Source organism: Petromyzon marinus, unplaced genomic scaffold (assembly GCF_048934315.1).
Source record: "Petromyzon marinus isolate PM22_M1 ecotype Great Lakes invasive population unplaced genomic scaffold, UKy_Petmar_22M1.pri1.0 PM_Scaffold_544, whole genome shotgun sequence".
Taxonomy (NCBI): domain Eukaryota; kingdom Metazoa; phylum Chordata; class Hyperoartia; order Petromyzontiformes; family Petromyzontidae; genus Petromyzon; species Petromyzon marinus.
The window spans coordinates 35,001-48,724 of record NW_027423551.1 but is presented as its reverse complement, the minus strand read 5'-3'; the positions used below and the strand labels follow the sequence as shown (position 1 = coordinate 48,724).

The 13,724-nt window shown below is 55.0% G+C and overlaps 1 long non-coding RNA gene across 3 annotated transcripts in view; it reads left to right on the top strand.

Annotated features, from left to right (window-relative positions):
* The first annotated feature begins 445 nt into the window (after positions 1 to 445).
* Positions 446 to 13,724, top strand: part of LOC142923472 (uncharacterized) — a 33,641-nt gene continuing 20,362 nt past the window's right edge. The window contains exons 1-2 of one of the 3 annotated variants that reach the window (XR_012940778.1): positions 446 to 1,468; positions 10,572 to 10,668. This is a non-coding gene — a long non-coding RNA (uncharacterized LOC142923472). The remainder of the gene's footprint in view (positions 1,469 to 10,571; positions 10,669 to 13,724) is intronic. The other 2 variants (XR_012940777.1, XR_012940776.1) reach the window with 2 other exon arrangements.

Here is a 13,724-nt window from a genome sequence, read left to right as displayed (position 1 = left end):
GCCCTGAGTAGCTCAAGGGGGCACCGAGATTTAGGGGAACAATACATAGGGGCTGCGGTGGCTGAGAGATGTTAACTACCTCGCCAGGTACACAGGAGGTTCGTGGGTTCGACCCCGCCCCTGAAGCCTGCTGCTGTATATTTGGAGTTTGCTTGTCTCTCTCTCTCATCATCATCATCACGGTGCATAAGAGATGTTAACTCTCTCGCCTGGTACACAGGAGGTTGTGGGCTCCATCCCGACCCGGACGCCTGCTGCTGCTGCTGTATATTTGGAATTTGCGTGTCTCTCTCTCTCTCATCATCATCACGGTGCCTAAGAGATGTTAACTACCTCTCCTGGTTGGGGGGCCGGTGGTGGTGAAAGAGGGGGGGGGGGGGTGGGGGCGGATTTAAGAAACTCGCGGCGTTGGATCTCCGACGGGTCTTGGCGGGGTGCGGCGTGTTGTTGTTGTTGTTGTCGTCGTCATCGTCGTTTTATTTGTTGTCGTTGGGCACGACGTCCGACGTTGCAGTCCGCGCGTCGAAGCTCCGAGCGCGTGCGAGCGACGCCCCGCACGTCGTGACGGCGAGAGAGGTTAAAGACGAGTCGAGGATGAGGGGGTTCGTTTTTGCGTTCGTGTCGCGTTAGTTTGTCACGTGGTGGCACTGACGCGCTTCGCAGCAAGAGGGCCCGGGGTTTGACTCCTAACCCAGGTGCTGGGTTAACAAGACCGTTGGGGCAAGCGCCGTTAGCGGGCACCTATGAAGGCCGGCACGGCGCACGAGGGGGTTGGTGTCCAGCACCACGCCCGGCCGCCTTTGTCTCCCCAGTGGTCGATGTTTGCACACCGCACCCAGGTACTCATTTGAGGCTGAGTCAACCTCGGGGAGGCCCAGAACCGTTTCAGATAATCGTTACCGATTTCGGTGGCCGTGAGCGGGAATCGAACTCAGGCCGCCGGGGTTTCCTAGCGCAGCGTAGCGCTCACCGCTCCTACACCACCGCTCCTACACCACCGCTCCTACACCACCGCTCCTACACCACCGCTCCTACACCACCGCTCCTACACCACCGCTCCTACACCACCGCTCCTACACCACCGCTCCTACACCACCGCTCCTACACCACCGCTGCTACACCACCGCTGCTACACCACCGCTCCTACACCACCGCTCCTACACCACCGCTCCTACACCACCGCTCCTACACCACCGCTCCTACACCACCGCTCCTACACCACCGCTCCCCGCACGCACGATATTGGCCACAGGCCACCAAAGCGTAACAGGGGACGAACGCTGTTTTGGGGCATGATCACAAAGCGATTGTGAGGCACGGCTCCTCCTTCCTCCCCAGCTCCCTCTACCCCCCCCACCCGCACTCGTGTGTTATTGAACGGCGAACGGCGTGAGATTGCCTTGCGGCGGCGGCTGCTGCGACGACGCACGGCACCGTCGCTCCTCGTGCCGGTAAAATGCCACCGTCGGTGAGACCTGAACCACATCCCTCTGTGCATATTTACGTTTACAAAAATTGCAGAAAAGAATTGTAATTTGTTTTTTTTTAATCAGTATTATTCGCCGGCACACAGACAACGAAGCGCAAACGTTTGATAGATTTTTGTTGTTGTTGTTGTTAAATGTTGCAATCCGCACTTTTTTAGTTTTGGCATCGGGGGATGGGGGGGGGGTAGTCTTAATGTTTTGTTCCGCTTTGTCGTGCCAGCGCGCGACACACACGTGTGTACAAACGCACACGTGTGTGCCAGCGCGCGACGCACACGTGTGCACAAGCGCGTTGATGCATCCGCGGGCGGTGCGCAAGGTGACAAAGCTGCTACGGGGGGGGGGGGGAGTGACCTGGATTCAATTCCCCGACGGGGGCACCGGTTCCCACCGCCTGTTCCGACCGCCCCTGCTCCCACGTCGTGCGGGGACGTCGTGCAGGGACGTCGCGAGTAATCCGTCCCGAGTAAGCGAGAGCTAATTTGCGAGAGAGAGAAAGAGAGAGAGGGGAGCGTCGAACACGCCGCGTGATAGCGGCCAGATGTCCACCCGACGAGCGCCCCAACGCTCTTCTCCCTCCCACTCTCGTGGGCGCCGCTCTGCCGAGGACACGCCGTCTCCTCGCCTGCTACGCAGTGTAGCAGGCGAGGTAGACGCCGTCTCCTCGCCTGCTACACTGCCGAGGAGACGGGGTCTCCTGCCGAGGAGACGCCGTCTCCCTCGCCTGCTACGCTGCCGAGGAGACGGCGTCTCCTGCCGAGGAGACGCCGTCTCCCTCGCCTGCTACGCAGCGTAGCACGCGAGGGAGACGTCTCCTCGGCAACGTAGCAGGAGCCACGTCGGTTCGACGCCGGACCCCGGCGACGCCTCTTGCCGTTGCGTATTCGGAGTCCGCGTGTTCTCTTTGTGCGTCTCCGCCCGTGGTGGTCGTGTGGGTCGTTCCACGTGCTCCTCCTCCACGTCGAGAATGAACAACGCGCGTTTACGTTATGTGGCCCCTGCTATAAGCTTCCACGTGAGGCGATGATGGTGATGGTGTTGGTGATGATGGTGGTGATGATGATGATGGTGGTAATGGTGATGATGATGATGGTGGTGATGATGGTGTTGGTGATGATGGTGGTGATGGTGGTGGTGATGGTGGTGGTGATGGTGATGATGATGGTGTTGGTGATGATGATGGTGGTGATGGTGATGGTGGTGATGATGGTAATGGTGATGATAATGATGGTGGTAATGATGGTGGTGGTGATGGTGATGATGATGGTGGTGGTGGTGATAATGGCGATGATGGTGGTGTTGGCGATGATGGTGGTGATGATGATGGTGGTGGTGATAATGGTGGTGATGATGGTGGTGATGATGGCGATGATGATGATGATGGTGGTGATGGTGGTGATGATGGTGATATCAGCCACTGCCCCTATCTCTCCAGTCTTGTTACCCCTCTCTCAAATCTTGTTACCGCTCTTTCTTCTCATTACCCCTATCTCTCTCTTCTCATTACCCCTATCTCTCTCTTCTCATTACCCCTATCTCTCTCTTCTCATTACCCCTATCTCTCTCTCCTCGTTACCCCTATCTCTCTCTCCTCGTTACCCCTATCTCTCTCCTCGTTACCCCTATCTCTCTAAACTCGTTACCCCTATCTCTTTATCTCATTACCCCTACATATCTCTCTCTCTTCATTACCCCTATCTCTCTATTCTCATTACCCACCCCCCTCCCCCTCTCGTCTCTTTACCCCTATTTCTCTGGACTCGACTTACGAACCTATAAGTGGGGGCACGTGACCCAAAACCAGGAAGGCAGCCCGCCCTGGTTGGCTCGTGTCCGCTTCCCGTCCCATGTCACGCTCACTGCCGCCGCCTCGCCTGGCAATGCATCTCGTCACACCGCAGGTGGACATTGGCCGAGTGAAGTACCGTGCAGGTCTTAGGTGGCCGGGCTGAGACGTGCGCACGTGCTTTGAACTTCTTTCGCGCCGCACGTAAGCCGGCCGTGCTGATCGGAGACCATCAACTCACTGCGCTTCAGGAATTGGCTTGGTCACAACCCGGTGTGTGTGTGTGAGTGAGTACGTGGGTCTGTACGTGGGTCTGTGGGTCACACGTCGAGTCTGTGGCTCTCTTTGTGGGTCTATGGGGTCACATGCTGAGTCGATAAGTCTCTATATCCGTCATTGGTGACTGAGTTGAGACCATCAATTCGCTAGGCTTGACCAGGCTTAATCACAACCCAGTGTGTGTGTGAGAGTCTATGGCTCCCTTTGTGGGCCCATGGATCACATGCTGAGTCTACAGGTCTGTAAATCTGGTCATTGGTGACCCCGGTTGAGACTGTCAACTCACCACCCTTGAGGACCTGGATTTGAACCTTCTGACCTCTGAGCCAGCCGGGTTCCCCTGACGTCCGTCACTTCTGTCATCGAGGACCCTCGCCAAGTTGGGAACGATACCCTGAAGGGGTCTTCGCGGGGGCAAGTGTAGATTCCATTGTGCGGCCAAATGCCGGCGTGTCACTCATCATCAGTGTCCCCAAGGCGTTACCTTGTAAAATAATATGTACGTGTGTGTGAATGTATCAGAGTGTGTGTGTGTGTGTGCGTCTCAGGGTGTGTGCGTGTTTTTGTGTACAGGGAGCGGCGGCGTAGCGGTTAGCGCTCCGCACTACGAACCCGGCGACTCTCCGTTCGATTGCCGCTCCCGGCCGATACCATTGACAATTATCTGAACCGTTTCTGGGCCTCCCCTAGGTGGACTCAGCCTCGTGCAGTGTGTAAACATCGCCACTGGGGAGACAAAGGCGGCCGGGCGTGGTGCTGGCCACCCACCCCCTCGTGTGTCGTGCCGGCCTTCATAGGTGTTGGCTCACGGCACTTGCCCCAACAGTCTGTTAAAGGCTATACGGGGGATATTGTGTTTATTTTTGTGCATGGGAGAGCGGCGGTGCAGCGGTTAGCACACTGCACTACGTACTCAGTGGCCCGAGGTCACTTCCCGGCGGCCAAGGCTAACATCAGGTACGAGAGATACCTGAGCTGGTTCTGGGCCTCTCCTAGGTAGCCTGTCCGAAGTAGCACCGGTTAAAACATTTAAATATTATTGAATATGGTGCCACGGTGTGAGATGTTAACTACCTCACCCGGTATACAGCAGGTCGTGGGTTCGATCCCGACCTTGACGCCTGCTGTTGCTGCTGCTGTATATTTTGAGTTTGCGTGTCTCTCTCGCCCCGTGGTGGCGTGGATTTTTCTCCGGGTCCTCTGGTTCTTTTCCTCCACGTTTAAAATCAACGTCACGCGTTTAGAGTGTTTGGCTACTCGCCATACACTTCCACGCGGTGACGATGCGCCGCTTTGTTGGGCTATCGTTTGTTGGTGGCCAGGCAGCTTCTGAAAATAAATGATCGTGGTTTTTTTTTTTTTGTTGTTCATTCCGAGTTTAAATATTTGGCAATGGTTTTTGGGTCTTGAGTGGGAATCGAAGCACTTAGACTTGTATTTACCACTCGCCACAGCACAGCGTGCAGCTGCGGCTCACTCTCCGCGGAGTCGGCGTCAGCCGCCGAGGTCACGGCGGGTTGCTTGTCCCCCGTCCGCGTTGTTGCTCCGTGTCCCCCCCCCGCTGTCCCCCGTCCCGCTGCGTCGCACGCTTTGGTTGGGGGCGATATTGGCACGCCAAATTTGGATCGATCGATCGATCGATTGGATTCGGGTCGTAATTGCCGCTTGCTGACCGCCCACACGAAGAACAACAACCCGCCGTTCGCCAGTGACGTCACCACGGCGCCTGTGCCAGGCTGGGCGCGCTTTTGATGCTGCTGCGTGAAGTTTCGAGGGACCGCTGCTGGCAGGAGGTCACTGGACAGACCAAGGTGCCACGGGTTGACCGATCCGCATCGCCTGTGCTCCCCACTGTGCCAACTTTGCTGTGTTTTATCCGCCCGGCGCTCGGCTCGTCGTTGTGAGCGTCGCTCCTCCGCCCTCCGTCGTTGCTGGAGGGCGACCGCCTCCAACTGCCCAGCAGCAGCGTCCTTCACGAGCCTCCTCCACAGAGGCCGATCTTGACACCGCTGGTACCAGTCGTCGGCAAGTCTAATCAGTTCCACATCCTCCTGTACCGCATCAGTCCATCCCACTACCAGTCCGTGCTGTGCCCGGTTAGTCCCATCTTTCCGGCCAAACAGAAACTGCGTGGGCACACAAACGGATGGCTGTCTGTTTGTCGTTAGACAGTTGGATATGTGCAGCAAAACCGGTAATCGATGTGAATAACCCAACTAATAATAGGTTGTCCATTGTAACTTACACGATTGGATTAACACCCCCCCCTCTGATAGGTTCACAGTGACGACATCCCACTTACCCCCTCCATCTAAGACATAAACAGGAGCAGGGATTTCTCCACAACTCTGGCTGTCACCTGATGATGCTGGTTGTAATAACCGGCCAAACGTCGTAATTGAGTTGTAAATGTTGTGGGTTTACTCTCCAACACACGACCGGTGTGCTGAACTATTAACTAAATTGGCACGTTTTGTTTACGTGGCAAATGTTAATGATCGGCCCCGGTCGGGTGGTGCTGGGTCTAACGAAGCAATTACATTCATGCGATCTAACCCAGAAACATCTTATGGTTAATATTGGTCATGAAAGCGTATGTGTTAAACTGACACTCATATTCACGCAATCCAACCCAACCCCCCCCCCCCGCCCGCTATTATCGATTATAATTATAGATGTTCTTCAATCGGATCTCTTCGCACGTGACCAGAGGTTGCCCTGGTAAATGGGGGGGAGGGGATGGAACATCCACGGCCAGAGGGGTCCCTTCTCCTCCCAGCGCGACCGCCTCCTCCGTCCCTCTGGTCCAGCCCAACTTGATAAATGACCACAGCCCAAACCGCACCTTTCCGCCACCATCACTTGCCCCGTTAGCCGCTCTCGCTCATTACTATGCGCATATCTAATAGCGCCACCGGATTGGAGCGGTAGGCGAGCGCGGTCGAGACTCGGGGTGAGGATGCACAGCCCCATTGATTCTGGCTGCCTGCCTGTCTGCTGTCTATCTCTGCTTGTCTACCTGGCTGCCTGCCTGTTTGTCTGCCTTCCAGTTTGCCTGTCTGGCTGCCTGCCTGCCTGTCTGCCTTGTTGCCTGCTCGTCTGCCTTTCAGTTTGCCTGTCTGACTGCCTGCCTGCCTGTCTGCCTCGTTGCCTGCTTGTCTGCCTTCCAGTTTGCCAGTCTGACTGCCTACATGCCTGTCTGGCTGCCTGTCTGCCTCGTTGCCTGCTTGTCTGCCTTCCAGTTTGCCTGTCTGACTGCCTGCCTGCCTGTCTGCCTCGTTGCCTGCTTGTCTGCCTTCCAGTTTGCCTGTCTGGTTGCCTGCCTCTGCATCTTTCTTCTAAATCTCTGCCCATCCGTGTATGCGTCTATGTCTCTGTTGCCCTGTGTTTGTATTTCTTATCAGGCCCTCTGTCTCTCTCTCTGTCTCTCTCTCTCTCTCAGTTGCTTTCCGTCTCGCTGTTTTATTCTGCGATTATATCATCCACGTTCACCTGCATTGTATCTGGCAACACATTGAGGAGCTCGATGCCAATGTCGAGGTCCTGCTTGCTGCTGCTGGCCACGACGAGACAGCTTCAGCGGAGAGAGGGATTTCGTGCCGTGTCGCTGTTCCTCCTCTTTCTCCGTTGATGGAGCGCAGACCACGTTGGGTTTACTGTGCGGGTCCATAGCTCGGGTTGCACGGCCCACATTGGCACTGCTGCGGCTTGTCTTTAATATATGTCTATGAGTCTCTGTGTATCCCTATGGGTCTCTGTGAGTCTCCATGTATATCTGCGAGGCTCTATGTTTATCCGTGAGTCTACATAGCTCTATGCGCCTCTATGGGTTTACTAAATGGGTTCACAGCGTACCTTGGCGTGAGCACAAATCGCACCTCTCCGGCTTGCGTATTGAAGTTTACGTTCACGAAGGAGGTTGTGGCGCAGAGGCAGCGGCCTGCGTACGATGTCGTGACGCGGTTGATGGTCACGCCGCCAGTGCCTTCGAGGAGGAGGTGGAGGAGGGGGAGGGCGGGGAAGGAGGAGGTGGAAGAGGTGGAGGAGAAGGAGGTGGGGGGGGATGAGAAGGGAGGGAGGAGGAGGTGTTGTGATGATGTTCGGGTCTCGAATGAGGATGTGGTTGTTTAACCTGGCAGGACCCTCCTGAAGACGGGGCCTTGAGACTCGGCGAGGGCTTTCGCCGGGCAAACAACAACAACGACGATGATAATGATGATGATGATCCATCATAGAGGTTCATTTTTTTTTGCTGGATTAGATCTCGTGACTATGAATGCGTCGTTAAACCCCGCCACCAACTCGACACAGCCAAGTAGTTTGCTTTGTGACGTAAAAACAAAGCACGACAATTAGTTACCAGTTCAGCACACCATCATTGAGTGTCTGAGAGTAAACCCGCGACAATTACAAAATGACGTTTCGCCGGTAATTACAACCGGCCTCATCAGGCGACAGAAGAAGAAGAAGAAGACGAAGAAGAAGAAGAAGAAGAACCTTTCGGCTATTACGCAAGTGGCTCAATGCGTCACGTGCGGGAGACATAGATCCATCGCATTGAGAATCGATCGATGAATCGTCGACGAACCGACGGTGAGGTCAGGGGCGACCGCCGACAAGCCAAGACGCACCCGCGAACCATTAAATTGTTACGTGGGGGGGGAAAAAATAAGAATTAGCGAGCCTACATCGATAAATTCGTACCAAAAGAAAATATCTCAAATATCTCAAATACTTCGGCTACAGCCGCGAATAAATTGGCCCCTAAACATTCCGAGCGAGCTTTGGAAATCGTTGAAAGGGTGAATGTAAGCGTAGGCCTGTGGCAAGATAACAAAAATTCCGACGAGGGAAGAGAGGTGGGGGAGGGGGGGGGGGTAAATAATTAATAAAGGAACCCTCGTATAATAAAATAAATAAAAACCCTTTGCAACAATTATTAACAAAGAAATTACAAAGTAATTAATGTTTTTTGTTTTATTGAGCTTGAATCGCTAAGCTAATTAATAAAATAACTGCTGAAAATAATTCTCAGGGCGAGCACATTGCGGGCTTATCCCCCTGTTGTGGATCCGCGCTGCGCGGAGAGCGGCGCGGCCAAATGAAAGATGCCATCGCGGGCAATTTTGTGCGTGGAATGCGTACTGGGGGATTGGCCGGCGAGCTCCACGCTTGGGAGGTGCGAGGGAATTTTTTTGCCGGGGCCTGGTCGTCCAACTGGCAACTCCGTGCGCCTACTTTTGGCGCGAGGCTTCGATTCCCGGACGTTGGCGATCGCACCCCCAAGTTAGCACGGTTGGCGACGTACGTTGCGGAAGGAGGTTCAACTTGCATGCATACAATCGACCTGTCCATAGTGATGATGATGATGGTGGTGGTGGTGGTGGCAATTCAAAATAACCTAAAAGCGTTGTTGTCGTTGTTGTTGTTGAGAATGTGAATAACAAAAGAGACAGGCAGACTTTGTGTCTCCCCCCCCCCCCCTCACGTATGAACCGTGTTCGCACGGCCTTCTGGGAGTGCGACATTTAATCGGCATTGTTTCGAGGCGAGCAAGCTCCTGTGGACCAGGTTTCAACACACAGCGTCTCATCAGTAGAGTGAAGCTTACTTGAAACGATGCCGGTGAATAACAACAATAATAATAATATTCGTAACAGAGGTGGGTTTTCTTGGATTAGACTGCGTAAATACAAACGTGTCGTTAAACCCCGCCACCACCCGACACAGCCCATTGGTAAGCAAAAACGTGCCAATTCGTTACTGGTTCAGCACAACGGTTGCGTGTTGAAGAGTCAACCCACGACATGTACAATTCGAGTCTCAAAAGCCTACGTATTAAACCAATGATAATAATAATAATGAGACTTACACGATAGCTCGATGTGTCTTTGTTGAGCGAGCCGCACTCCTAGGCACCGGGCCGTCCCAGAGCGCTGCCACATCGTGTCTCAATCTCAACGCACCGCCTCGAAACGGGCACCCCCAGCGGCAGCTGTCCCCCTTTGCGGCACGAGGCGACCCACTGCGGCGGCCTCAGTCAGACCTGCGAAACGGGGGAATTTGGTCTGCCAGTAGGGGGCTGGAGTTGGTGGGGGGGGGGGGGGGTGCAGGGGGTTCGGGGGGCGATGATGATTGCTGGCCCGTGATGCGTGATCCCAATCGGGAGTGTTGGCAATCGTATCGGACCGTCTTTGCGGGAGTCACCTCGGACCACTCAGCCTTGAACGAGGGCTGGGGGTGATGACGGTGACGATGACGACGACGTCAACTGCTTCGGCGGACTCGGCATCCCGAGATGTCCGTGGGGTCGACCCCCGACCCTGACGCTCGCTCTACATTCGTGGTGTGTGCGTCTCTCTCCCCGTGCCCGCGTGGGCTTTGTCTCCTTTGTCTCCGGGGTTCATTCCCTCCACATTTAGAATCAACACCCGCACGTTTACAGCATTTGGCCGCTGTACATTGCCTCCACGTGACGATAAGCGACTTCGTTGAGCTATCGCTTGTGGTGGCCAGGTCGCTTCTGGAAAAGAGCCGCGTAGCTCGGTGGGTGCCTTACCTGGTAAAGTGAAAAAAACGAGTGATTTGGCCTTCTTAACGAAGTCACGGGGATTCGCTTCTGTGTCGGCGGGGCCATTGGTGCCACAGCAGCAGCAGCACCAACGTACGGCAGCGTGGGTGGGCCTTCAGCTGCCCCGTGTGCCGTGACCGCGCGACGCCCGACGTTTCGCTCCAGGTGCTGCCGTGAGCTTCTTAAGGAACCGATGACCGTGCGTGCAAATCCCCGCCAGGGCCCCGCCAGTTGTTTGCTTCCTCCTCCTGGTGCCTCCGAGTAAAATAAAAAAAACAATAGTTCATAGATTCACGGTTTATCCCCTTTGCCGTGCCGTGCCGCCCCTACCGGCCGCCCCTACCCAACCGCGACGGTTTCGCCGAAGGCTACGGTGGGTTGACCTTTGACCTTTGCCTTCCCTTCGGTGGTGGTGGTGGTGGTGGTGCCGTCGTCGCCGCTGCCACAGGAGACATGAAGTAGGGGAGCTCGAGGGAGTGCGCGAGAGCGACCTGCCGGGCTGCGCACGCCGCTCAGCGCACGCGACCACACAGCTCACTCTCAAGGTAACGCGTCGGTGTGGAAGTGATCATGGTGGTGGTAGTGAGAACAGTTATTATTATAATGCCCGTCTCTCTCTCTCGCTCTCGCTCTCTCTCTCTCTCGATCTCTCTGTCTAAATCAGCTCAAGCCTCCCGCAAGCCACGTGACTTACGTGACAAGGCTCGGTCACTCTCTCTCTCTCCGTCACGTGACTTACGTGACAAGGCTCGGTCACTCTCACTCTCTCCGTCACGTGACTTACGTGACAAGGCTCGGTCACTCTCTCTGTCACGTGACTTACGTAACAAGGCTCGGTCACTCTCTCTGTCACGTGACTTACGTGACAAGGCTCGGTCACTCACTCTCTCTTTGTCACGTGACTTACGTGACAAGGCTTTGGTCACTCTCTCTCTCTGGCACGTGACTTACGTGACAAGGCTCGGTCACTCTCTCTCTCTCTCCGTCACGTGACTTACGTGACAAGGCTCGGTCACCCTCTCTCTCTATGTCACGTGACTTACGTGACAAGGCTCGGTCACTCTCTCTCTCTATGTCACGTGACTTACGTGACAGAAGTGGGTCGTCTACACGGAGCGGGGTAGGGCGGGGAGCTTTGTCTTTGTTGGTGCATCTCCGCCCAGCAGTAACGTCGGGCGAGATGTTAACTACCTCGCCTGGTATGCAGGAGATCGTGGGTTTGATCCCAACCCTGACGCCTGTGTGTTTGGAGTTGGCGTGTTCTCTCACTCTCCCCGTGGTGGCGTGGATTTTTTTTCCGAGTCCCTCCGGTTTTTGATCCCTCCGCATTAAGCATCAACGTCACGCACCATGTCAGGTTCATAATGGCCATGTCACATACTGTCCCAGCACCACTGAGAACCTTCATTTGAGTTATCTTGACCTTGCTGTCCCACTCTCTCTCTCTCTCTTAGGCGGTTTACAATATTCATGTCAGGTTCATAATGGCCATGTCAGAGACCCTGCACCAGCATTGCATGAGCGCTGGGTTCACACCCTTGTCTCTGGGTGTTATAAAACCAAGGGGTGTCTAAATCGGTGAGTTCATCATGGCCGTGTCGGAAACAAGTGTCCGGCATCGTTGAGATTTGTGCAGCTCGTCCTGTCTCCCCTCTCTCGCAGGGGTTCACATAATGGCCGTGTCAGAGAGAAGTGAGCCAGCGTGGTTGAGACTCTGGGTTCGAGCCCTGCGGTTGGGGTGTCTCTCCGACTTCCCTCCTGGGGGTTCACGACGGCCCTGGTTGAAACCAGTCACGCTGCTCGCAGTCACGAAGCCGTTAATCAAGCCCAGCTTGTCAAAATTTCAGCGTGGCGAGCAGGCCGCTGATCCGAAGACGAAGATCCACCACCCCCCCCCCCCCGTCGTATAGCCTTTGAACAGACTGTTAGCGAGTAGCACCCCTACGCCCGGCCGCCTTTGTCTCCCCAGTGCTGGTGTCTACACACCGCGCGCGGTGCCGGCCTTAACAGCTGCTCGCTTAAAAGCACTTGCCCCGACAGCCTGCGTAGGCTGCACGGAGCGGGGTAGGGCGGGGAGCTTTGTCTTTGTTGGTGCATCTCCGCCCGGCAGTAACGTCGGGCGAGATGTTAACTACCTCGCCTGGTGTGCAGGAGATCGTGGGTTTGATCCCAACCCTGACGCCTGTGTGTTTGGAGTTGGCGTGTTCTCTCACTCTCCCCGTGGTGGCGTGGATTTTTTTCCCGAGTCCCTCCGGTTTTTGATCCCTCCGCATTAAGCAACAACGTCACGCATTTCAGAGAATTTGGCGTACTTCTCTCAATGCCCACACGGTGATAAGGCACTTGGTTGAGCGGTCATTCGTGGGCCAGGTCGCTTCTGTTAATCAAGCTATACGGCTCGGCGAGCCTGAGCCGTTAGAATTAAAATTGTTTTCGTTGTCGTTGTTGTTGTTGTTTCCGGAGAGCTCTTCCCGGCTCACCGAGCGAGAGGATTGCCCGCCAGAGTTTCTGAGCGAAATCCATTAGGCGGCGAGATCCGCGCCGGGATTGTTCAATCTTGACTCAGGAATTCGCATTCTTCGGGCCTTTCGGTAATGTCACGTAGATGGAGTCAAAGAAAATAACAAACAAAAGGACGGGGACGTTTCGATGGCGACGCAAGCGGTCGCCATCGCCGCTTTGTGTCGCGATCGAAACGCCGTGCCTTTTTTTTAATCGTTATTTATTTGTTGTTCTTCGCTTTGAAACCGATCTACTTGACTTTACCGGAAGACCCAGCGAATATAATTACTAACTCGCCGCCACGACCCTGACGCGGCAGCCAGAGCCGATTAATGACGCCCACGAGCTCCTCCCACCGTGACCTCTCCGCAACATCAAACCCCGGGCCGGGCACAAGCTGAGTCAGCCTCCTGTCAAGAGGCGGCTTTGTTCCTCCTTTCTCTAGTGCGCAATGGTGGTGGGTGGCCGTGCGGTGGTGACGCTCGCACCTCAACACTCAGGAAAGGAGGGGGGCGGGGGGAATGTTAACGCCTGGTACGCAGGAGGTCGTGGGTTCGATGCCGACAATGACGCCTTCTGCTGTATATTCGGAGTTTGCGTCTCTCTCTCTCTCTCATCATCATCATCATGGTGCCTAGGAGATGTTAACTACCGCGCCCGGTCTGCAGGAGGTCGTGGGTTCGATCCTGACGATGACGCCTGCTGCTGCTGCTGTATATTCGGAGTTTGCGTGTCTCTGTCTCTCGCTCATCATCATCATCACGGTGCCTAAGAGATGTTAACTCCCTCGCTTGGTATACAGGAGGTCGTGGGTTCGATCCCGACCTTGACGCCTGCTGCTGCTGCTGTATATTCGGAGTTTGCGGTGTCTCTCTCCACGTGGTCGCGTGGATTTTTCCTCCGGGTCCTCCGGTTTTTCCCCTCCACATTTAGAATCAAGGTCACGCGTTTAGATAGTATTTGGCTACTGCTATGACTGTCCACATGATGCTGATAAGCCACTTCGTTCAGCTATCATGTGTAACCAGGTCGCTTCTTCAAAATAGCTCGGGAGCTCAGTGGAATAAAACATTGTTCAGTGAATAGTAGTGTAAAATCA